General features: G+C 29.1%; 1 protein-coding gene across 2 annotated transcripts in view; it reads right to left on the minus strand.

The window, feature by feature from the left end:
• LOC148232299 (uncharacterized) overlaps positions 1–24660 on the minus strand; it is a 227079-nt gene that overhangs the window by 131794 nt on the left and 70625 nt on the right. The window contains exon 3 of one of the 2 annotated variants that reach the window (XM_088192314.1): positions 16318–16373. The exons of the other annotated variant lie outside the window; for it this stretch is intronic. The gene's annotated coding sequence lies outside the window, so the exon portion shown is untranslated. The remainder of the gene's footprint in view (positions 1–16317; positions 16374–24660) is intronic. 2 annotated transcript variants of the gene reach the window in all.

The following is a 24660-nucleotide window of genomic DNA, read 5'->3' on the forward strand; positions in this document are numbered from 1 at the left end:
ATAAAAGAGTAAAACATATAAATGCAATTAAATATACTGTTTTATTACTTTATTATACTAGTTTAGTGATATATTAATTATAATTCACCTGTTTATATTAAAAATGTGTTCCATGCAATGAAAAACTCTAAGATAGCATTAAAATATTTTAATTAATATAAGTTGGTTGCAAGTGAAACATTATATATTTTTTATTAAATTTATTTAATAGTTTTAAAACTATATATTATTAGCAATTTTATAAAATACAACAATATGTTGAACAAATAAATAATTATTGTGAGTTAGCTATATTTTAAATGCTAATAAATTAATAGAAAATATAGTTATAAAATATAAAAATATTTTTTTAAATACAGAAAATATAATATATAATATAATCGAATAGTACATGAAATTTACGATTATATTAAAAAAATCTTAGCCCTCTTCATGTCAACCTTGGTCCAGCTATGACGTTAAATTCCATATGTACCCAACATCCATAGTGTAATAGAAATGCAATATTATTATTTTTGAAATCATAATTTTAAATCCACTTTTTACAAAATTGCTCTTTGAAATTTGTAGATTATTATTATAAAATATAGAAATAAAATCTTGGCAATACTACACTTCATATATAATACGCACAAATTTATTGACCGACTAATACGTATCATATTATAATAATAATAATATAAAACACTAGCGATTTATTCTTTTACAGACATTATCAACAGATTGTACGAACATATCGATGTATACGTAGCTTTAATAGCCCGTCAAGCAGAACGAAAGAAAAACTCCGATCAATAACGAAGAAATTTTCCTTTTTTCCCAATTGTCTGTCAATTATCATCTGACAAGCGAGAAAAAGCGATTTCCGACGTTTTGTCGCTACGAAGATTATTAATGTGCTTCCTATTCGCCGTCCCACCGCAGTTCGTTCCCGTGAATTATGTCTGACACAAAAAAGCGATTTCTAGGCGAGCCGAGAAAAGTATGGCTCATTATCGAGAAAATATATCAAACAATTTCCCCAGATGGGATTATATTAGAGAAAAAGCCGGTCAAACAGCACACAGCACTTTGGTAGCGGGCGTGAAAGTTATACCGCCGCTGATTCCGCAGGACAATCTCCATAAATCACACTTGCCACGTGCTCTCGCCTGGATGGTGCTTCTAAAACGGAGTTTTCATCGTGTAAGGGTGGCATTTTGCGGATGTGCTAACGCCTTTAGATGTGCTATGTATGTGGACCGAGGATCGACATTTTCCAGAAGGTGTCCCTGCGATGTGACAGTATTTTTAATTATTTGGTTACATGGTGCTTGAAATATTATTCAATAATAAATTTAAAATTTGTAAAAATGTAACAAATAAAATTTTAGCATAAAAACTACATGTTTTAAAATAAATAATACCACATTTATGTTCTGCTAATTAATACTGAGCATAAAACATCAATTGCATATTTTTGCGTAAAATAATAAAAAAATTATAATTTAAGAGAAATAATATAAATAATAATATGGTGCTGTTTACAGCCAATATTACAATGATTTCACTAACTAATATTAGAGAGCCATTTAATATGTACTAGGAACAATAATTCGTAACGCAAGCGTTGGTGATTCAATACCACATAAAACATCCTATAAAATATTCAGCTGCAGTAAGAAATATTCTTACAGTTATAACAAGTATATTTAAACACGATTTATTAGTCAATTTAACCGATATCTAATATTATTTTTTTATGATGTACGAAGCACTACGCCCTACATTGATTATTAAAAAAATATTGTCTTTGCATATTCATATTTTTAATTTAATTCAATAATAAAGAGAGTATAAAACCCAAAATGATAACGAAAAGAGAGAGAATTAAATTTAAAATTATTTTATTATAAGTTGACGATCATAATAATACTTTAACCTTTTGACTGCTAATTTTTATTGAATATTTTTTATAGCATAATAACAAAATATATGTTGAAAAATATTTTCTTTGAATATAAATATAAATCCCATACAGCTCATTAAAAAAATATATTAAATTCTTTTTTAAAAATATTACGTTAAATCTAGTTTTTTGCTGATGGAGCAAAAGCTAATATATCGGATTTTGGCAATTACAAGTTGTGTATTAATTTAAACTATGTGAAAAACAAATTAAGATATAAAACCTTATATTTAAGTGTGGTTTTATAATTTATTTTTATTAATTTAAAGCGTGGTTGCGTTTAAGCCGTACCCTCACCCAGTACGTTCGTAAAAATGCGGGCGTACTTTCCGACGGTTGCTAGGTTCGCGGGCACTGCTCGCAGTCGCTATATATTTAATAAGTTTTGAAGTCACTTTAAAACAAAAAAAAATAATATTGTACTATTTAAAAATAAATAAAAACAGTAGTAATATAAATGTAGAATAATACATGATTATTTATTAACAATATTTTTTCATAAAAATTAATTAATATATTTTTATAATCAGTATTTTTTTTATTTAATAAGTTAACTATAATTATGTATTGTGCTTGAATATAGATACAGAGATTTTTTTAATTATTAAATAAAATATCCATAATATTTATTAAATTGCGTGAAGTTTACATTTTATATTCAAATTTATAAATCAAGGTACATGTGAACTTAATTTAATAAAATCAAGTACAAGTATCAAGTAAAAAGTTGTTTAATACAAAAAAACATATTTTTGAAAAAATTTGTTGATATTTTAATAATGTACCCATTTATCAGAAATGTGCAGAAAATTATAAATTTAGGTACACGTGTACTTAATCAAATAAATTCAAAGACACGCAGAAGCGGTCATAATTGGAGTGCAGCAGGTGCAAGGCATTTAAACTATGTGTTATGCAAGGGGTTCCAAAAAATAAAAATAAAATAAAAAATGCGAAAAAATGGAATTTTGACAATATAAATTGAAAAAAGACACTCCTTACAACGCATTCATGGGTTTTACATTTTCAACTGCTTGAAAATATAATAGGTTTTTGAAAAAATATTCTTGTGCTATTTAATTTATTATATACATATTTATAGTTTAAAATATTAATCGCAAATTTTAATAGATTTTTTTGTTAGTTAAAACATATGCATACATCAGATATTTATAAATCATATTTTATAGTAATAAAAGTTATTAATTTACAAGCTATATACGTGTATATAATACATGTAATAAACGAATATTATTATGGGGTATTTTGTGATGAAATTTTATACACAAACACGCATTGGTTATCTTGAATACGCTCCAGGTTGTTTGGTTAACGTGAAAGTTTATCGCTTTTCACAACAAAACCGAAAAGTCTTGTTCCAATTCCGAAATTCAATTTTCGTACTCAATACGATAAACGCCTTCGCGCCTCACTTTTATGCCACATTTTAGTATAAATACACGACATAAATATTTTAATACTCATGTAAACTCATAAATGAGATTTTAGGGGTAAAAACAAAAACGGCACAGTCAGCGTTATTCAACAAAACATCGCTTAGCTGATCTGAGCTAGAGCCGTAGTAAATTTTAATAGCTTTGTTCCATATAAGGCTGTTATATATTATTATATAAAAAATACACATGTATTCGAGCATGATGATCGATCTAATGCTTTCGTTTCGGATTTGTTCGGCTTGAACTTTGGTAAATCCTTTTACACATATGGGCGTACGAATAATTTGAAAATAAACAAGATTCGCTTGTAAGACACGTTGGAAATTTCTCTTTTGTTCCTGTAATGTGGCCTAAATTCTCATGAAAACCTTTCGGGAAAACCACTTGATCCTGCCGCCTCCTTGAGACACCGCCAGGAGCACTTTGTGAGTAGGTTAGTACAACAGGTCCCCCTCGGGACTTTAATTCCCCTTCGTAGACTATACCATATATTCGATTTTTCGTTTCGCCCAAGGCTGAATATTTTCCATTCTGTTTTCTATAACAAGGTTTATTCATAATATTTTATTAAATGTACATTCATAAACATATAGATATGAACATTTTATTCTTTGTAATTTAAATATATACATCTATATATAAATACATTTTTAATAACAATAAAATTTAAAATTTATGATAAAGTATGTCTATTTTTTTAAATTGGTTATTTGGCAATTGTGGGTAAGATTTCGTATTAAAAATATTTATAAAAAAAATATTTAATCGAACATAATATTATTTTATAATTTATTGCCTATAATCAATTATCAATTAACATTTTTTTAGTACACTTAATGAAGAATCAGCGATACTACGGATGTGGTTATGTGATGGTTTAAAACTGTTGTTGTTATTACCAGTGAGTATTTGCAAAACATTTGTGTAGATAATATTAATATGTGGTTATTAAAGGAGGTGTATACAATTGGTGTATTGACCGACAATATGCGTCTAACAATCGACATAAAAGCTTACCCATTTCGGATTCAAGAAAAGTGGCGCTCTTTGATGAGAGTAAAATAAATTTATACGGATCAAATGGGGTGCATTGCGTTCGTCGTTAAGGTGTCATAAGAAACAGCGAATAATGTATTTAGGCAACGGTGCGAAATCTAGAGAGCCAAACGATTTGGGGGTGCTTCTTGTATTCCGGAATGGAAGGTATACACTCCATTGACGTAATACATAAACCCTTTTTATTCTGCACTTAAAATGCAGTAAAATAAGATTTTTTATAAAAAAATTTTTATCGTAGCGTTTGAATATTTTTTAATTGAATAGATAGAATATATTTGGGCCATTAGAAAAAAAATGCACAACTCAACGAGCAAGCAAAGAGTAATAGAAGGGATCGAAACAATATGCCACGACGAATTAGACCACGAGCTCATAGAACCGTGCCTTAGCAGAATTAAATGCCAAAAAGGGTGTAACAAAATATTAATATTTTAAATAATTACTCATTATTTGTGGTGATATACGATTTCAAAATATTTTAACCACATGATGATTGAAATATATTGATTTTTTTTGCACGCTCTATGTGATATATTATATAATATGATATGAAGTAAGTATTATATACACATACTACATATATAAGTATGTCATCTAATATTCCATTTTAGATATAGCTTCATTCTTTCTTATTACATTTATTACATTATTTGCTCTCGTATAGGTGAAACGCTTTGTTTTATGAAATTGACCTACATTTTTCGCATGTAGTATGATATCATATTGTAAAAATTTCAATATAAACTTTTAATAAAACACACAAAATTCATGACGACAGAAATATGGTGATATTTCAGTTTTAATCTAATTCAATAAAATTATATATATATATATATATATATATATATATATATATATATATATATATATATATATATATATATATATATATATATATATATATATATATATATATATATATATATATTTATATATATATATATATATATATATATATATATATTTATATATATATATATATATATATATATATATATATATATATATATATATATATATATATATATATATATATATATATATATATATATATATGTGTATATATATATCGTCGATTTAAACCATTGTCTATTTTTACGCGGCAATAAATATTTATGTCTTGCATATTTTACATACCTATATTTTATATATTTCTCCTTGGCATAATAAAATTTTCACCCTTTGTGCAAAATCTAAGGGGTGGAAAAGCGACCGGTTATTGCACATCGTCTCAGAAATTTCGTCCAGGACGAATAGACATAAAACTAGAAATAAAGGTCGAAAAATCAATGGACTGTGCGCGAATTTCTACCACACTATGGAAGTACAAAACACAGCGGTATGACGTTATGTAATAAATTTTCCGAGTTTATAAATTGTTAGCGATTATTAAGTCGTCGGTTAGCGCGTTAACGCCGTGGCAGTGGGAACGCTCGTTACCGAGCGTTCCCACTGCCACGGCGCCGACACGATTTTATTGCTTTTGACGTGAATTTTTGACTTCTGAGAAGTGATAATTGTTTTTGCGCTCTCCTATTGACCAAAATTCGGTTAGAATATACTTTGATCAGCCCTCTTATATTAGAATATCATAATTATATCGTTAAGGATAGCAAACATAGTGTAATATCGAAATATTGACAAACTGCAATATGTAAGATGCGTTGTCTGTCTGTAACTATTCTTCCGCTTATTTTACCCTAAGAGATGAGTTGGCTATGTTTGTACTTTGGACTTGACTTAATGAAAGTTCAAAAAGTATAATTAGTTTTAGAACTTTTATTAGATTAGGTCTGGGTTTGAACTGCAAATGGACGTTTCGCAACCATCAAATTGAGTTTTATAGACATTTTAGAGCAGAATATAAGCGCCAATCAGCTAAATTATATTTTCGCTATTGAATATATATATCTACTGGTAAAAATGTATTTGGACTTTACTAGTAAAAATATAACTTTAATAAAAAAATGAACATTCACTGTAATATTTATACATCGGATGTAAATAAATAATGATAAGTATGTAAATAAACATATATATTACTACATATAAAAAAGTTGAAATTTAACACCTGTCAGATATAAGTCCCTGAAAAGACATTTTTAAAAAGTATTTTTAGAATAGATTAAAGACTGTTTTTTCAGTTTTACTTCGAGAGATAACTCAAGAATTTCTGAATACCGGGAATTCGTCCCCTCCACCCCCCCCCCCCCAAGTTTCGTTCAATTTTTTTACCAGTGTTTGACTCACTGGCATTAAGTATTATTGTATTAGTATTATCATCCGTTAACTAAATGAAATTTATTAAGTAATCCCAGATCTTTTTCATATAGAGCTTATTGTAATATTAATTGGGAGTACACATTAAATAACAATGGTGATAAAATGAAACATCTTGTGCACCCATGTCCAATTTAGATATTTTTATTGAATTTATTTTCAACTTTAACATTGGCTATTTGCTTCAAGAAAAAAATTTTAACAATGCGGATGGCATTATCATAAATTCTTTTATATTAAGAACTTTCGGCAAAAACCGCCACCAGATACATTCATTAGATATTTCCATATTTGGATTCACAAAACTCACGCAAAGCGGAGCTGTGCCAAGTATTAACCGATAATCCAACTTCAGAGATGACTGGCTTAAAAACTGTTTTCTATAAAATTGTCAATATAAAAGTTAATGTGATAACTAAAAAATAACATTTTTACTTGAAATATATTTTTTTCGAAGACTAAAATATAAGAATATTCGAAGTCTTGAACTGAAATTACAGATACGTCGACCCTTTTGATATATTTGCAGAATTCAATCAAGATTTTCTTGTATGAAAATACATTGCGTTGATAAATATATATTGGAACATTCCATAAATAATGAAAAGGCAATTGAGATGTGTATTAAGGAACCTAAAGGACGCTGAAGACCGAATAAAAACAAATAGTTTTTATTTGCTAACGCTATAAAATCAAGTTTATTAATCATTGAAAGAGAATTTTTAATTTCAGGTAGTTTTCTAAATAAGGGGTATTTTAAGTAATCGTTAATAGATTTAAATTATTTATTACATTTCTGTTTTTTATTTATATAATAAAGAACGGAAATAAATATTTTTACTATTTTTTTAAAACCTTATTAAAAAGTTAATTTGTATATAAACTATACTTATTTTATTTTTTTCACTAATATGTGTCACTAATTTTAATAAAATTTCACCCAACAGTTTTTTTATTTCATATAAATATTAAAGGCGAACTCAACAAAAGTGAAAAAATGTTTTAAGAGAGCATAATTAGTGTTTTAAATTTTTTTAAATTAACCAAACTCGTGGGTCTAATTATCTTTCGTTAAGATTAAGTACATAAAATATTTAAGTTAAAAAATATATTTTTATAGACTAAATATTAAAATAAAATAAAACACATGTGACACCGTGATATCTGGAGACATTAATTCATAATAATACATATATTTTTCTAAAGAATGTCATCGTCTACTAAATTTTATTATTATTTGATTGCCAATTTGTCAGTACGAGGAATGAAAATAGCATTCCAACTTCATTCCTTTTCATATTATATCTGGTTGATATTTACATGACAGTAGCTTTACTTGAATTTTTCATGTGTTCTGACCGAATTAACTTTGCTGTCTGATAATATATTTAGAATCCAACTCTATTGTTATCAATGATAACGCATATATAAATTTTTTCCTTGTGGCTATTTATAAAACGACTAATACAGACATTTTTTTTTTAAATAATGCGCTTTTCTGCTTTTCACTATTATTTGTGTTATAAAATAATATATAATATAATTTAAGTAAAAACTTGCTTTATACATTTGAGTAACCTTTAAATTCTAATTGGAAAAACTACATAGATTTACTTGAAAAAAATAGCACATATAATTATTATTATCTTAAATATTTATTAGGTATTATTGTATTGTATTCAACTTTGATAAATAAACGTTTCAATAAAAATTATATATAAAACGATATATAAAAATTAGTAAGTTTTTGATTAAATTATTACTTTTCCTCATTTACGAAAGTTGTTTACATAAAAACTTATTGAGAGTTGATCGAATTGTTTATTAGCTTTGCCTACCGATTGTTTTATACTATCTTATTAGAATACTAATTTTAACTGTTCTAAATGTATCGTTACATATAATGATAATTTCGCTATACTATAAACTAGTACATATAATGTGAAATTATATATGAAGTCAGTGCAGATTTGATGTATAATAAATACTAAATGTTACAAAACAGTGAAGTTCAGTAGCAACTCAAGAGAGGTTATTACAATGTGAGTTTTAATTCTAAGCAGAATGAGACAATCAAAGAAGAGCTTAACATCAAACTATCTACATTAGTTGTGTCCATATTGACAAATTGATATTTGCCATGAGATCACATTAATCTATTCATCTTAAAGTAGAACGAGTTTATAAGATATAATCATCTTGTTATCAAATTATAAGGACGGTAATTATATTATATTCATTCTAAAAACTCTTTATTTAAAAATAAAAATCAATACGCTAGCTATATTTAATCAGATCTTTTTACACAAAATATATCAAAGAAACATTGTATTACGTTAACAAAATTACTAGAGTATACTGTAATCCATAAAAAGACAACCTAAAAGCTACAGTTTCAATTTAATATTATTTCCCTCTCTATAAACTAAATCGATCTTTATTATTACCAATAGTATTATATTTCGTTTACAAAAATGAAACTTAAAATACATGGTTTCATTTATTTGTAATAGAATTCGTGCAAACTGTGCACTCAATGAATAAATAAAGTAATCTATTTCATTAGACATTGCTTGCAATATATTTAGATCCAACTACCTGTAGGTCTTAAATCAGTTACTTTTGACAAACACATACATATGTCTTTAGAGAAATAATAGTATTATGGTAAAATTGGATTTATTGTATAAACCCCCCTTAGTTTCGCCTATGGTATATGTATGCAAAGAGCATTTGAAATGGTGACGTTCGCGCGGCACGATGCAGGCAGAGTTTCTCGTCTTTTTCTCGTGCGATAAGGCCGAGCGAGACGCAGAGTGAATTTTCCGATTGGAGCGAAAGAGACGACGCCATACCGGCTCCATATCGATTAGCCGGAGGCTGCGTGCGCAGTCCATGTCACTGGTACTGTCATTGTACAGATGCTCGTGCGACAATGGCAATTGATATTCGGATTTTCCGTATTCTTTTTACTATTAGAAATGCATATGAATGGAGGAGATCTGCGTGTGTAGGTGATCGTAAACGCGTAGGAAAAAATAATGAAAAGGTAAATGACTCTCGTTGGACCATTATTTATTTGTAAACACATGAACAGCACATAACGACTTGTCACCATATAAGCCTTGCACATAAAAATTATGTCTTATAATTATTTATAAATTGTTATATACAGATACACAGATAAAAGGAAACGATTAATTTAATATTAATGACCAATAAGAAAGTTTTTTAGCTCACTGGATAAAATATGAAAGATATCTATATCTGCAGATATTTCATTCATAAATATTGAAAACAAAAGATGGTTTTATACAGGGATTTTTTGCCATGTAACGCGTTCCGGCACTTTTTTTACGGTATTTTTACTGTTTCAAAAACAATTTTACTGAATACACATGCGTAGTGCAATTTGCGGAACATTTTATTTCTTTATTTTTATATAAATATTTTAGTTTTTATTATTTTCATTTTCTCTTTTTTTAAATGTGAAAGTATAGCCCCAAGTTTAAAAATTTAAAAAAATCCTATTACTTCTGACGACAGAAAATATGAAAATATTGTTGCAAGTTGATGATTCTGAATCATATTAAACTGAACTTGAGGAGCAAGGCCAAACGCAAAATGATTGTTCGGATTGCTCGTCATTAGATAAAAAAAATGATTTTTTCTAAAAAAAATTAATCGTTGAAAATACACAAAATGAAACTTGACTACACACCTTGCTGAACTTTTGGAACTGAAACAACGATGGAAATGAAAATTTCCAAAGAATGGGCCAAATATGAAATCACATAATTTGGAAGAGATAAAAAGCTACAATTTAGCTCACTTAAAAAATCGATCACAGAAAATCTGCTGCACACAAAGATATTTCTGAAACCGAAAAAAAAACATTTTTTTTAAATCTCGCAAAAAAGTAATCACAGCAAAAAAAATTGGAAGTGCATATAAAGTAGCAAAGAATCAAGCATTCTACATTTAAAAGTGAAATTTATCTGCAAGAACTAAGTGAAATTGAAATTTCTAGTATTCTTCATTCAACAAACGCAAATATTAATATTGTAAGTCATGTAAGTGAAGAAATGAAAACATGTATTTAAAGAAATTGTTTAATCAAAAAATATATTATCATTGATAATTAATAAATCAACCACCATAAGCAAAAAAAAGAACATCAATGTTTATGTTCGGTGCTCTATCGAAAGTGTTGGAATGAATTCATCGTTTAATTTATTTATAGACTTAGTTGAAAACGTAACGACAAAATTAATATTTGAGTCCCTACTCCAATGTCTTGATTTTTATCGGATGACAGAAGATTATTTTAAAAATACTTATTTTCAGTAGCATGCGAAAGTCGCTGCTGTGATATTAGGATGTAACAGTGGAGTGAAAAAGTTCTTGACAGTGAAATTTATTTTCATTATAATTTGCCATTGTGCTAATCACAGATTAGAATTATCAGTAAGTAATGCTGTGAAGAAAATTTCAGGATTCAATATATTAAAATAATTTATTGATAAACTTTATGTTTTATACCATGCCTTGCGGAAAAATAATAGAGTTGCATTTATGTGCAGAATTACTAGGCGTTGAAGTGTTGAAATTGGAAGAGTTTTATGAACCCTAGTTTTGGTTCAGTTTCGACTGTGTGAAATGTTTTTAAATCTCTTGTCCGTCATTTTGAACAAAGAAAATATTATTTTGGACAGGGATGTCATTTTAGATTACATGCATTTTTCTGGGCAAATTCAAAGGCAAGGAAAAATGCCTCTACCCCCCCCCCCCCCTAAATGACGTTTCTGTTGAGAATCCACATCAATAGCAATAAAATCGTACCGTCACAGTGTCTAGGTTATCTAGCGTTCAAAATAATACTTTATATAACAATATTACAACTTATGATAAGGGAGAGACAAATGAAGTATATCTAAACCAAATTTTGACTAATAGGAAGGCACAAAAAACAATTATCACTTCTCAGAAGTCAAAAATCCACGTCAAAAGCAATAAAATTGTGCCTTAGTGTTGCAGTGGGAATGCTCGGTAGCGAACATTCCCACTGCAACGGCGCCGACACGATTTTATTACTTTTGACGTGAATTTTTGACTTCTGAGAAGTGATATTTGTTTTTGCGCCCTCCTATTGATCAAAATTTGATTTGATCACTAGGAGGGCGATTTGATCGGTAAAGATAGCTATCATTTTTTAAAACAGTGTATTATTGAAATGCAGACAAACTATGTATACTTCTTCCGTTTATTTCCCCCTGAGAGTTGAGTTGGCTAAGTTTGTATTTTAGACTTGATCTAATGAAAAAATCTAAAACTGTAATTAGTTTTAGAACTTTCATTGGGTCAAGTTGGGTTTGGTTAATTCGCGTAGGATAGTTTTGGGTTTGAACATAAATTTTAATTTTCGCAACTGTCAAATTGAGTTTCAGAAACATTTTAAAACAGCATATAATTTCACTTGCGCATACCAGTTAAATCATATTTCCCCTAGTAGAAATATACTTACTGGTGATATGTATTTGGAATTTACTAGTGAAAATATAAATAAATATAAGAAAATATAATACATTGCCTACTGCTGAAAATGTATTTGGAATTTACTAATGAAAATATAAAATTGTAAATAAATAATTATATGTATTATATGAATATGTATATATTACTACGTATGGAAAATTTAAATCATATCATTTTACCAGCACCTGCCAGATAAATTATATTTGTACTGATAAAAATATATATCTACCGGTGAAAATGTATTTCGATATTTCATTGAAATGAAATATTTTTAAAAGTGTTTGTGGAAAATATTTGAAGCTGTTTTATTATATATTTTTTAAGAGATAAGCCGAGAATTTCTGGTTTGGAATCAGGGTCGTCATTTTATTAGGGAGAGATGTAAGTTGACCAGTTAGTGAGCATTTTTTTAAATATTTTGATTTCATTAAAATTCATAATATGCATTTTTCTGGCCAAATTCAAGGGGGACAAGTGCTCCCACTTGAATTTGGCAAGAAGCAAATTGGGTTTTCACTTTGGGCGTACTTGACTAGAAATATTAACCTGAAGATATTTATGTTCAGTTGACATTTGGAGAGTTGGAATTTAAGAACATGTCAATCAGACTAATATAAACAATCTGGATTTCGCGAATACATTCTCAAAAAGACATACTGAAAAAATATTGCGTTTGAAATATGCTCTGAATTCTATTAATAATTTAACGTGAACGCGAGTTTTCGCAAATGAATCTAATTATTACCTTAATAAGAGTTTCGTTCATGATCAATACAGTTTCAGCACTTTTGTTCATCAAACTCGTCAGACAACCTTTGCCACTTTTCGATCCATCAAAATACGGTGATCTGTAGTTTCTTAGATTTCATTCCGCCATAGAAACCAACACTAAAAAAAATCGAGAAAAATTGTCAGTCGAGAATTGAACAAAACTTTGGAAATCACTACAAACTTTTATACAAATATATTAAGTTTTACAATTTTACTTTACATTAAGTCTTCAATTGTATATTTGTATTTGTTCATTTAACTTTAGATTTGATGACTAAAGTAAAGAGTCAATTATAATAAATTTTGTTCAATTTTTTATGCGCTTCGTGGCATAGAAAAAGTTTATTTAAATTTCATTTAAATGATATTTGAATATCTATTTTTTTAGTAAAATGCTTGACAAGAAATGGTTCTGGCACAAATTTTTGTTAAAAAAAGCCTGGTTTTATGTATTGTCACGTCGGCTAAATTTAATAATTAGTTACAAGACCTAAACATTTCTATAGAAACTATAAGTTACTTTATTTGTAAATGTTCTAAAAATAAGGAAAATTTCATAATATTAAGATTCCATATTACTGACCCATATCATATAAAAATTAAAATATGACTTTATTGTTGACGTGAGAGGTAAAATTAAAGTTAATATAAATCAAAATGAGACTTTTTCATATGTAAAGAATTTTTCTGATCTTGAAAGTGCTACATTTATCAACTCTTTTTCTTATGACTTTTTCGTTATTGGATGTTAGTAGTTATTTTGGTTAGATTCATGTTTTTTGCAACTATCCTATTTATTATATTATTTATAAATATATAACTACTAGAACTTAGTGACTCTTAGGCCGGTTTCACACGTGCCGGGTGGATTTGCCCGGCACCGGGCCGGCGGCGTGTAGTGTGGATGGTGTTGTATGGGCTAGTACCTATCATTTCAGACGTGCCGGACAAATCTACCCGGCGCCGGCCCGACGCTGACTGCCGGGTTGTCGCCGGCCGCGCTCACTAAACTGTCCGGCGCCGGGTACCGAATTGAGTGTGGTGGGGGTAAAACTCAAACATGAACCGGGCCGTTGACAGTGATTGTGGTATCTTGTAATAAAATATAATATATATTCCTCGTGTTTAGGCAATAGCGGAAGAAATAGACCTCGAAATTTTAATTATATTAATGTAATCTCTTTTAATTATTTTAGTAGAATACATACAAAAATAAAAAAAATAACGCGAAGTGTGTGGAAGGACTTATGTGAAGCCGTTAATCCTAAATTACTGGCACCAGTTGACGGGGTATAGGTCGGGTTGGGAAGAAACCGGCCAGAAACCGGCCAGAGACCGGCCACGTGTGAAAGCTTTGTAAACGGCGCCGGCCCGGTGCCGGGTGAATCCATCCGGCACGTGTGAAACCGGCCTTAGAGTAGTATTTTAAATTAGAAAGCTAATAAATGTTTCATAGTATAATAATGTTATAGATTTTTTAATTGTCAATAAATGCGTTATTAAAATAATTTATATACAAAATATAAATTAAATATGGTAAGCTGCATCAAAAATATTTTGAGCAATATTTTGTTCTGATTCTGATATGAATCTCAAATTTTCCCTTCAGCGCCAATAACTCTTTGTAAAGCGAGATCTATTTTAGACTGGCACGATTCAAATAACGAAAAAACACGACCTCATAATATAACCGACCACAAAAGGAAGCGAAACCCTTTTTTAAGCAGTAAGCAAATCGGTTTTACGTATATCAATTTAAAATTATTAGTATCCTTAGTATTATTTTACTGATTATATGTTATTTTAGTATATATGTATTATACTTTAAGAGAAAATTTAAAAAAATATAATATGTACATACGTATATATAAAAGATAAACTCCCCTTTTTACTCGAACATATTATTTATTACGATACATTTTTAATAACATAAATCTCATGTCACGGGGTAAAATTGCAACATAAAACAAGGACCCTATTTAAAAATGCTCTTTTGTGAAATCTGTCACCCCCGATTAAAATCAACCGACATCAGCTCATATTCCCATATTCGCCCAACTCTGAACCGAATGGCAACAATTCCAATTTACCCAAAAAGTACTTTCATGTTGAAAAATAATAGCTTTAATTTTAGCTCAGGGTGTTAAATTCACACGTCGTTGCTACGATAATCCACAGCAAAATCGAATGAACGTTTTATTTTATTTGTTGGATTATATATAAATAAATTAATTGTAATTATTTTATCGCGTACTTATAGTGTGACGACAATGATACGGCCATCGTACTCGAAATTTAATTTGATATATATTTACTTAAACAATAAACGGGTTTTTAAAATATTACTTTATACCGTTATCATCTTTGAGAGTTTTTCTTCTTAAGGATGGAGATATGTGAAAAAATTTAATAACTTTTAACCCCCCCTTAAAAAAGCGTCGCAATTTTATATACGCGAGGCTTGTTATCGTATTATTTATTTTTAAGATGGGAGCCGTAAATTAAATCGTTTAAAAAAGCGTTACCAGAAGATGAGAATTTCTGTATGAGAAAAAAATATAAATAAAAAACAGGCTGATATATATACGCTCGCAGCGCCCGGGGGAAATTTTCCCATTATTTCCGTTTTTCCTTCCCAATCTTTCTCGCAGTAAATACCTGAACTAATATTTTATTGGAGGAAAACTTTTTACCCTTCGTCCGTGTTTCGGGCCTCGTGTGCCATTTAATCCAGAGGCGCAGAAAATAAACACAGCTGCGGAATGATAAAATGTTGCCCGAGTACAGAAACCACGTCATAGACTAAAACTAAAGAAAAAAATAATTGTTTGATAGTACTTGACCTTGGCCTTTTAAAATGACTAACAAAAAACAAAGTGAGTCATTCCAATATTACTATGAATACTATTTGCATTTAACACTAATATATAATAGTATAAGCGGAATACATTAAAATGTATATATTCTAAATCTAAGACTGCATTAAATCTAAATTAAGTATTTTAACATAACACTTTGATTAAGATTTTTTCAGTTTTTTAATGGTAGGAAAACAATAAAAATATAAGCAAAAGCTAACAATTTTTGTTAAGTAATGAATGAACATTCAAAGAAGATGTCTAATCAATGTGTTATTTAATGTCACTTGAAGTTTTTAATGCTATTTAAGATCTCCCATGCAGATGTCTCTATTTTTTATTGCCCTGGATACATTGTTATCTGTTTTTGTATTTTTTAAGTTCAAGATATATAAAATATGCTATTTACCGTCTTAGTCTTTCCCTGGTCTGTATTGATAATGGTGTTTTTTCACGGAAGTATATCTGTAAATTTATTTTTAAGCAATTTATTAATTATTTTCTTATACATATTACATTATATATTGAGAGATAATATGCGGAACTGGACTATTTATTTTTATTTAATACAAATTTGCTAACTAAATTGTCTTATAAAATATTACATATGAAAATACTGTTCTTTATTTAACATATACCACTTACTCGGTGAGGGTTTTGTTAAAGTAAGGTCCAAAGTTTTTAATGCAAGTGCTTCGGCGCTAATAATAAATACTGTCATTAAACTTTTTCATTCACAAATAAAACTCTGATTCACAAATCAAATAATTTTGTGGCTTAAACAAATAATTTCGACCTTGCATTAAAATATATTGTTAACTGTTTTTTTTATTCTTATAAATCTCGAGCTTTTTTTAGGTTTAAGTTTTCTTGAAAAACAGAAAAGCTTGAGTTACAAATATTCCGTAATTACTTTGGTTGCACATTAATTTATTAATGAAAATTTAATAGAATTGTCGGCAATCCTTTAAACGTTTTATATGGATTATTAAAAATGCATTTGATATTATTAATTCGCCAATAAGATAAATCAATATGTATATAGCTGCTGATTGTTGACATTTATATTTTCAGTTTTTTTTTGCAAACGTATATAGTGCGTAGTCTGTAAGGTCTAGACTGGTAACAAAGAGGCTACGGGTTAAGGTCTTAGCAGCAGATTTTTTTATAAAAATTGCGCTTATAATAAAAATCGAGTTAAATCTATTACATGTAAATTAAATAACACATAATAATTAATTATATACATACATGACACTAATTCACTAGCTAGAAGTTAGTACAGATTTATTTGTTTGTAACGAATTGAGCTTACGCATGTTAACTTACAACGAATTATTTTTAAAAATACTGCTTAATATAAATACATTACACTCTTTTTATTATAACAATTGTATTATTTTTAATACTTAGTAATCCTAAACAAATATTTTTCGTTATAATTTAATGAAAAAACAAAAACTAAAACAACGAAACAAAGGAGTAAATAATAATTCAAATATATTTAGTATTAGCTGATATGAAAATCGGACTGAATAAATTAATTGGATGCTTATAACTCAAACAAATTATTTCACTTGCATTACTCCACATATGTCAAGTATATCATTATATATGTCAATTTAAATGTGAATTTTAGGTATATTTAATGCGCAATTTATGTGGTTAACTTTAGAGAGGTAATGGCAAAGCTTCTATGTTTCGTAAATATAATTTAAATTTGCCACATCTTTTATAGTTAGTTATAACGCAAGTCAAGAGCCTTAAAAAGTTTAAATTACAGTCGATATATTCAAAGCAACCAGGGCCGCTGAAAGTGAACACGAGCCCTGGGAAAATAATAATTTTGGGCCCCATAACAAAAAAAGCATTTTATGTATTTTTTACCGTCGTAATTTATTTTTTTTTAAAAATATTAATTACTGTATGGTCGTTTTTATAATATTTTCATTTTATCAAGTTACATAGTATTTTACTAAATGATTATGCATTTTTGTGGCCTCATCCAAGGTATTCCCTGTTTAGAATTCACGTCAAAAGCAATATAATCGTGCAGTGGTAACGCTCGGCTATCTAGCGTTTATATTAAGACTTTTATAACAAAATTACGACATACAATAAGTGAGAATCGAATGAAGCATAGATAAACCGAATTTTGACCAACAGGAGACGCAAAAAATAATTATACCTTCTCAGAATTCAAATATTCGCGTCAAAAGCAATAAAGTCGTGTTGGCGTCGTCGCAGTGGGAAAGCTCGTTGCCGAGATAAAAATGTAGTGAAATATACTGAGCACAGACCATCATGATTGATTTTGGTTTTATTAATGTTTCTCTATATTTTTGTCTTTTTCTTACGCAGATTACGGCCAATTTTTATTGCACATTACAATACGATAAAGATTATTGTGCTTGAGAAGTTCCAAATATGGACTCCATAAGCTGGTTATAGTTCTCGTTCGCGTCCATTTATCTTGCCTGTGAAGTCTAGGACTGGAGTACTTGCCAACTCTTTTCTGGCTAAGGCCATCTGTCTGCTTAATACTGTGAATCGAGATATTGACATTTTCTCATGCACATATGGGGGTTTGGTTCAGTGCGTATCGAAAAATGCACACCTGTTGTGGTGATTAGTGTCTGTTCTTATATGTTTTTATATTTTTAGTTATATGTGTATATGTGTGCATTTATATGGATTTGTATATATGTATATATGCAGATATTTGCTTGTATATAAGAAATATTTATTTTATGCTTTTGGCTACCATGACGTATTAGGTTAGGTTAGGTTAGGTTAGGTCACGATGATTTTAATTTTAATAAATAAATGTTTGTGTAAACTTCGCATTGGCGATTTTTTTACTTTACCTTCATCTCGTTTGACACCTATTTGTCAATTTTTTTATTTGTCTTGCTGTTTTTTTCTGACACAGAAGATATATTCCCATAATTATAGCACATGTACGCTTCGTGTACATCACAGTAAATAATATTTTAATATGTAAAATTCTAGTAAACACTAAGAAATTAATAATAAATATGATTAAGTAATCTTAAGCACAAATATATAGGGTGCTTGTATGCACAACACTATAACGACTAAAAATAAAAATTTAATAACCTACATTATTTAAGGAAGATCCTTAAGAGACCGATCAAAGTTTTGTTAATGCTTGCTGATGGTAGAGCGCAATACAAAAAAATTGTCTGAGGAAGTGTGTTTATAGTCGCAAACGGGAAGAAAAAGTTAATGAAAACATGAACTATATTTAAGCTGTATTAATAGGAAATACACACTGATGAAAGGATTACAAACTATGTAATGTAAAAGTCCAATTTTCACGTTTCACTCAAAGTAATCCGATTAAACAGTCTTGTATACTCGACACGTGCACATAAATGTGGATGTAAACATGAATAGCGAGCGTTTTGCAAAATAATTTCGGTTGCGACTTACGTGGTATATACGGCGGGGTGTACCGTCCGCAATTAATTAGAGACTATAGTACAGGTGCTTCCAAGGTAAATTATACACACGACTGTGCGGTAGACGCGCGTGCGGACCGTATCGTCGGCATTTGGCGAAAAGGTAAATTGGCGAGCCGTAAATTAACGGGCGGCGCATTAGATCTTCCCTTTTGTTTTCATTCCGCAATTTCATATTTTCATTCTGGACACAGTGGGACTTGATGAAAACATAGACGCGCAGTGATCAATTTTGAATAGAGCAACATACGCGTCCCGCAGAGAGGAACACGTGTAGAAAATATCATTAAAACCTTTGTAAATCATATGAGGCGTAGAGAAAATAATGGGTAGACTCATCAAGGTGTATTTATTATTACATAATTTCGTACGAATCTTCAATCATGAGGACTGAGGAGGCTGATCCAACTTAAGATAATCGAAGATTGCAGAAACCGCTGCTTCTCTCTTCGCATCCCTTGCTCCAATTCAATGTTTGGAATCCAGAGTTGAACCTGCTTCGATAACTATTGAAGTCTACGGACGAATTTCGGTAAGCTAACATATACAAATTAAGCGCGACGGTCTTAATTGTTTGCAAAAAAATAAAAAAATTAAAATTAAAAGCTTTGTCTTTAAAAAACGTAAATAAACACATTTGATAATTCGTTTTCAAAAAATTCAACAACTGATTGAAGAGATAATAAATTTAAATTATTAAAATAAATTTTGTTAGTGATTCACAAAATACATAGCAAATACACTTTTATTGTCCATCCTATCTCCACAACCCTTAACTACCACTTTAACTATTAGAATCTTCTTCCTAGATTCTTCTAATGCCCACAGGAGGTGGTAGCACCCACATTTGGAATTCTAAAGACTAGACCGATGTGTTTAACTGCCCCTTAATTAATATTCCCAAATACCTAAAACAACTTTGAAGTCGATTATCTGAAAACATGCATTCCTCTTTGCCTTCATCTCTCCCTAAGCTTAGCTACATACTCGATTTTGAATCGATCAATACATTTTGTCATGTATCTTATTGTACATCTCTCGACCTTTCTGACCGTCGTCATTTAAGAGTATTATTTTTTTGCATATTTTCGATAGTGTATTCGATCTTAAAATCTTCAATGATTGAGAGGTTTGTCATATTTGTTGTTTAATCTAAATAGCTTTCACTATTATACCTAAAATACTTGTCTTGGAATATGAACCGGTAATTTAAAGTTTATTTTCAAAGAACTTTTTGCATCCGTAATATGTAAACAACATATAAAAATGTAATTATAAAATTGAAACATTTAAAAAAATAATAAAAAATATATAAAATAATAATTTTAATTATTAAGCCTATATACAATATAACTATTGAATAAACAACAGACCTAGCGCTACTAAAATTAAATTTATATCTCTAATGCAAGATGTATTTGGGTACTTTATATTTATACGTAAATTATTGTTTTTGTCGCACTTGCTAATTCTGAATATTAGTGAGTTAAATTGGTCTCGCGATATATTTTTATAGTATTTTTCAGTAATTTTAAAGTAAAGTTCTTATAAATAAAATATTAATTTTTTTTCCAGGTTTTGTTATATGTATATATAGCCTAATTATAAATGACTTTCAGATTAAAAAAAATAATTACTAGCGTTACTCCATTCCGAGCAAGCGTGTGTTATTATCGGGAAAACTAGCTATTTTTTTGTGAATTCGCCTTTTTTGAATTTAAATTTCGCGAAATGCTTAGTGAATTTAACCTTGGAGTCCAGATGTATACCCATATATTTAACGTAGTTTTTGTGTTCAGTTTTAAGGGATAGAAGCTGTTTTTAAAATATAAGTACCCTTATTTTTTTATTACTTAGCGGTCTTGATTACCTGTATTGGTACTACCGGTATTGCAATCCCTAGTCGTCAGTATTTTTTAAAGTAAGAATGTCATTAGAATATGTAATGAAGAGGAACGGCCCAAGCAAACTATTCAGCGTATTTATGCAGTATAGAGAGTTCATTATCTAGCAAAACAACATAGCTTCGACCTTTTAAGTATGTGTATAACATAATCAGAAACCTCATATTTTGATAAATTATAGATTAAGCTGTTGCGCTAAGCGGCGAAAACTTATAATTGAAAATTTACTTTATTAAAGGAAAGGCAAAAAAATGTATAACTTATACCAAACGGTATCGTCAAAAACAATCGCTAAAAATTAACATCATATGCGACAAATAAAGATTGAATGAAAAATACTGACACATAAATTGCATCAAAAAAATAAATTAGAACACAATAACAAAATACCGTCATGTAACTTGCAAAACTTTTCAAAAATTGCCCTTTTATTCAAGTAAACAAAGCAGGTGGTAAAAAACATTACAGTGCAATAGATCATTGTAAACATTTCTTGTCGGGCCCACCCATAATCGTCACGACGAAACTAGTCGCAACGTCATGCTAAAAAAAGTCTCATAAAACTAGTTGATTTTTTTTGTAACGTTTGTATTTTTTATGTTGTTTTATGAATGCTGGCATTTTTTGTTGAAATGTTAAGCATTATTTGTTGCATGAATTTTTGCAGCAACGTCTTCACCGTAGGAATTTATTTGTCGTTAAATAATATTTTATTTTTTTAATTGGCTTGACTTGTATTTGATTAAAGTATTTTAAAATTAATGAAAATAATACCATAAAATAAAATAGAAAATAGTAGATCGTCGTTAGCTACAAAATGTAGTGCTTTGTAATAGGACCTCCAGGATCGCTTTTGCGGCGATCGAACTTTTTCCAGGGGCGAAGCTTTGGCAAAATAATTATTGCTGCCGCAGTTTATTTGAGAGCTGCGCTGCGACCGAACAAAAGCCTAAAAGTTAGCGCTTTGTCAAAGCGAATGGTGTTGTCATGACAACCGTCGTCAAATAATTGAATGCATAATGCGAAAGTCGCTCGAAACTTGAATAAAAAAAATGACATTTTAATAACGTGCGCCGGTTTTCGTTTATGAATAAGTCATGTGTATTCTAATCTATTGTAATTGCCTGTCTGGTTTTCTGAGAAGGTATGGCTTAACAAAACAGAATATTTTGATTATTATTATCGTGAATCTATCGCCATGACAGATGTTAGTTAACCTAAATCATTTTAAAATAGTAGTAATATTCATACAAATTGCATATCACAGATTGTCGGAAAATTCTCAAAGTGTTTTGTTTATTAATATCTCCATTATTACAATTATTTATAAACACAATTTAAATTTTCACCGATGATCTTAAAATAGATTCTATTAAGGATTATAGATTATAGATCAATACCTAAAATAAGTACAACAAAGCTCTCATAAATCAGTGCGCAGTGCCTTTGAGCATGCTCTGTTGTCAAATAATGCAACCTACATAGATAGGTAAAAAATTATTCAAATTATCATTTTTGCTAGATCACAATGTATCCAACATTCGCAGTTGGGTGCATTGTGTTTTAGCAATTAATTTTATTATTGTAAATATTTTTAAACGTTTTTTTTCTTTGCATGGTGTGTTGTCATAAAGCTGAAATGCCCTGCACTGAATAAATAAATAAATAAATTTCAGTATTACGTGAGGTTATGATTATCTAAAACACTTGATTTGCCTATATGTTTCCAAACCCATGTCATTTTTATTAATTTATCTTTGATATATCATATATTTTTAATTAAATTATCAAGTAAATAAATTGCGAATGGACAGCAAATTAAAAGACATTGTGAACATATTGCCTAATAAATAATATAAAGCAGTACCTTCAGAGCTTTACTTTCAAAAGACTGGAGTACCTTGGGGGAGATGAGAGCGTAAAGCATCTGTTTAAATACATAACTACCACACTGCTATCCTAGAACGAAGAAAAGGTACTGGGTGGTTTAATATGCTTTAGGCTGATGAAATTAGAAGGGTAATAGGTGTTAATTTAATTTTGCAACCGACATCCAACAAACCAAGACTGTTATTAGAACACGCTGTGCATATTTATGTAATCATATTATTTAGGGTAGTCACAAAAAGAGGTATTTTTGTTTATGATATATTGTCACGAACCTTAAATGCTATAAAAATATCTATATTAAAATAATGCAGCAAATAACGGAAATATTTATAGCGTGAAAAATTAATAATGTATTTTAATATAAGCATTTGACGTAATTAAGTATAACATATTATTTTTGCTCTACTAATGATACCTACGGTAGGTGTTACCAAAAGCTGCTTTCTTTAAGCCTATGTCAGTTCATAAGCTTGAAAAGAACCCCTTAGATATATTATTATTTATTTGCGCAATACGCAAGATAGAAAACTAATATAAAACGCTGTTATGATTTTCCATTGCCGCCCATTAACCATAATTAGTTCTTATGACGATGAAAGAAGATAGTCAAAGAAGTTTTGCTCTTTTCTCGTAAGCAAAGGTAATATTAAAGTCGGGAATTAATTTGCGTTAGATATTGAGTTTTCTGGTAGTTCATATTTGTTTTTGTTAAAAGATATAAAGTTGAACCTTAATTCAAAATACATGGATTATTTTGAGTATTATACATTATATTTATGGCTATTTTACTTATAATATCAAGATACCATTCTATGCAGCGCTAAATTTTAAAATGCTATTCTCATACGATTCATATTCTCTAAAAAAATGTCTATACATAAACAATTGTTAATTTTTTTATTATGAGAATTGAATTGGCTAAGTTTGTATTTAAACTCGTCTTAATAAAAGTTCTAAGATTATAATTAGTTTTAGAGCTTTCCTTAGGTCAATTTGGGTTTGGTTAATTCATGTATGTTAGGTTTGGGTTTGAACAGCAAATTTACGTTTCGAAACTGTCAAATTGAGTTTGAGAAATATGATAAATTTTTTGTGGCATAGGAAAAGTTTCTTTAAATTTTATTTAAATGATATTTGAATATAATTTTCTAAAATAAAATGCTTGACAAGAAATGAGTTTCCGCACTTTTTTAGTCTGTGTATCGGTGATATCAATATAAATAATAATAATTTGTAAGTGTATTTTAATTTATGTTCAATAGACGTCACTTTGTAGCTAAAGCCGGTTTTTAATAATAGCTTATTTTAAGAGTCTACTGCTGTGGCTCGATCCCGCAACATTTGAGTTATCAATCTAGCTCTCACAGACCACGCTTTTTTGATCTAAGTCTATTTAGAAATCAAGAAAATTTCTTTCGTCCTTAAATGTAAGTTAAATATTTAATTTGCAAAAACAAACATATTTTTTATATG

This window comes from Plectrocnemia conspersa, unplaced genomic scaffold, assembly GCF_051122295.1.
Source record: "Plectrocnemia conspersa isolate PC_06_02 unplaced genomic scaffold, ASM5112229v1 ptg000009l, whole genome shotgun sequence".
NCBI classification, from domain to species: domain Eukaryota; kingdom Metazoa; phylum Arthropoda; class Insecta; order Trichoptera; family Polycentropodidae; genus Plectrocnemia; species Plectrocnemia conspersa.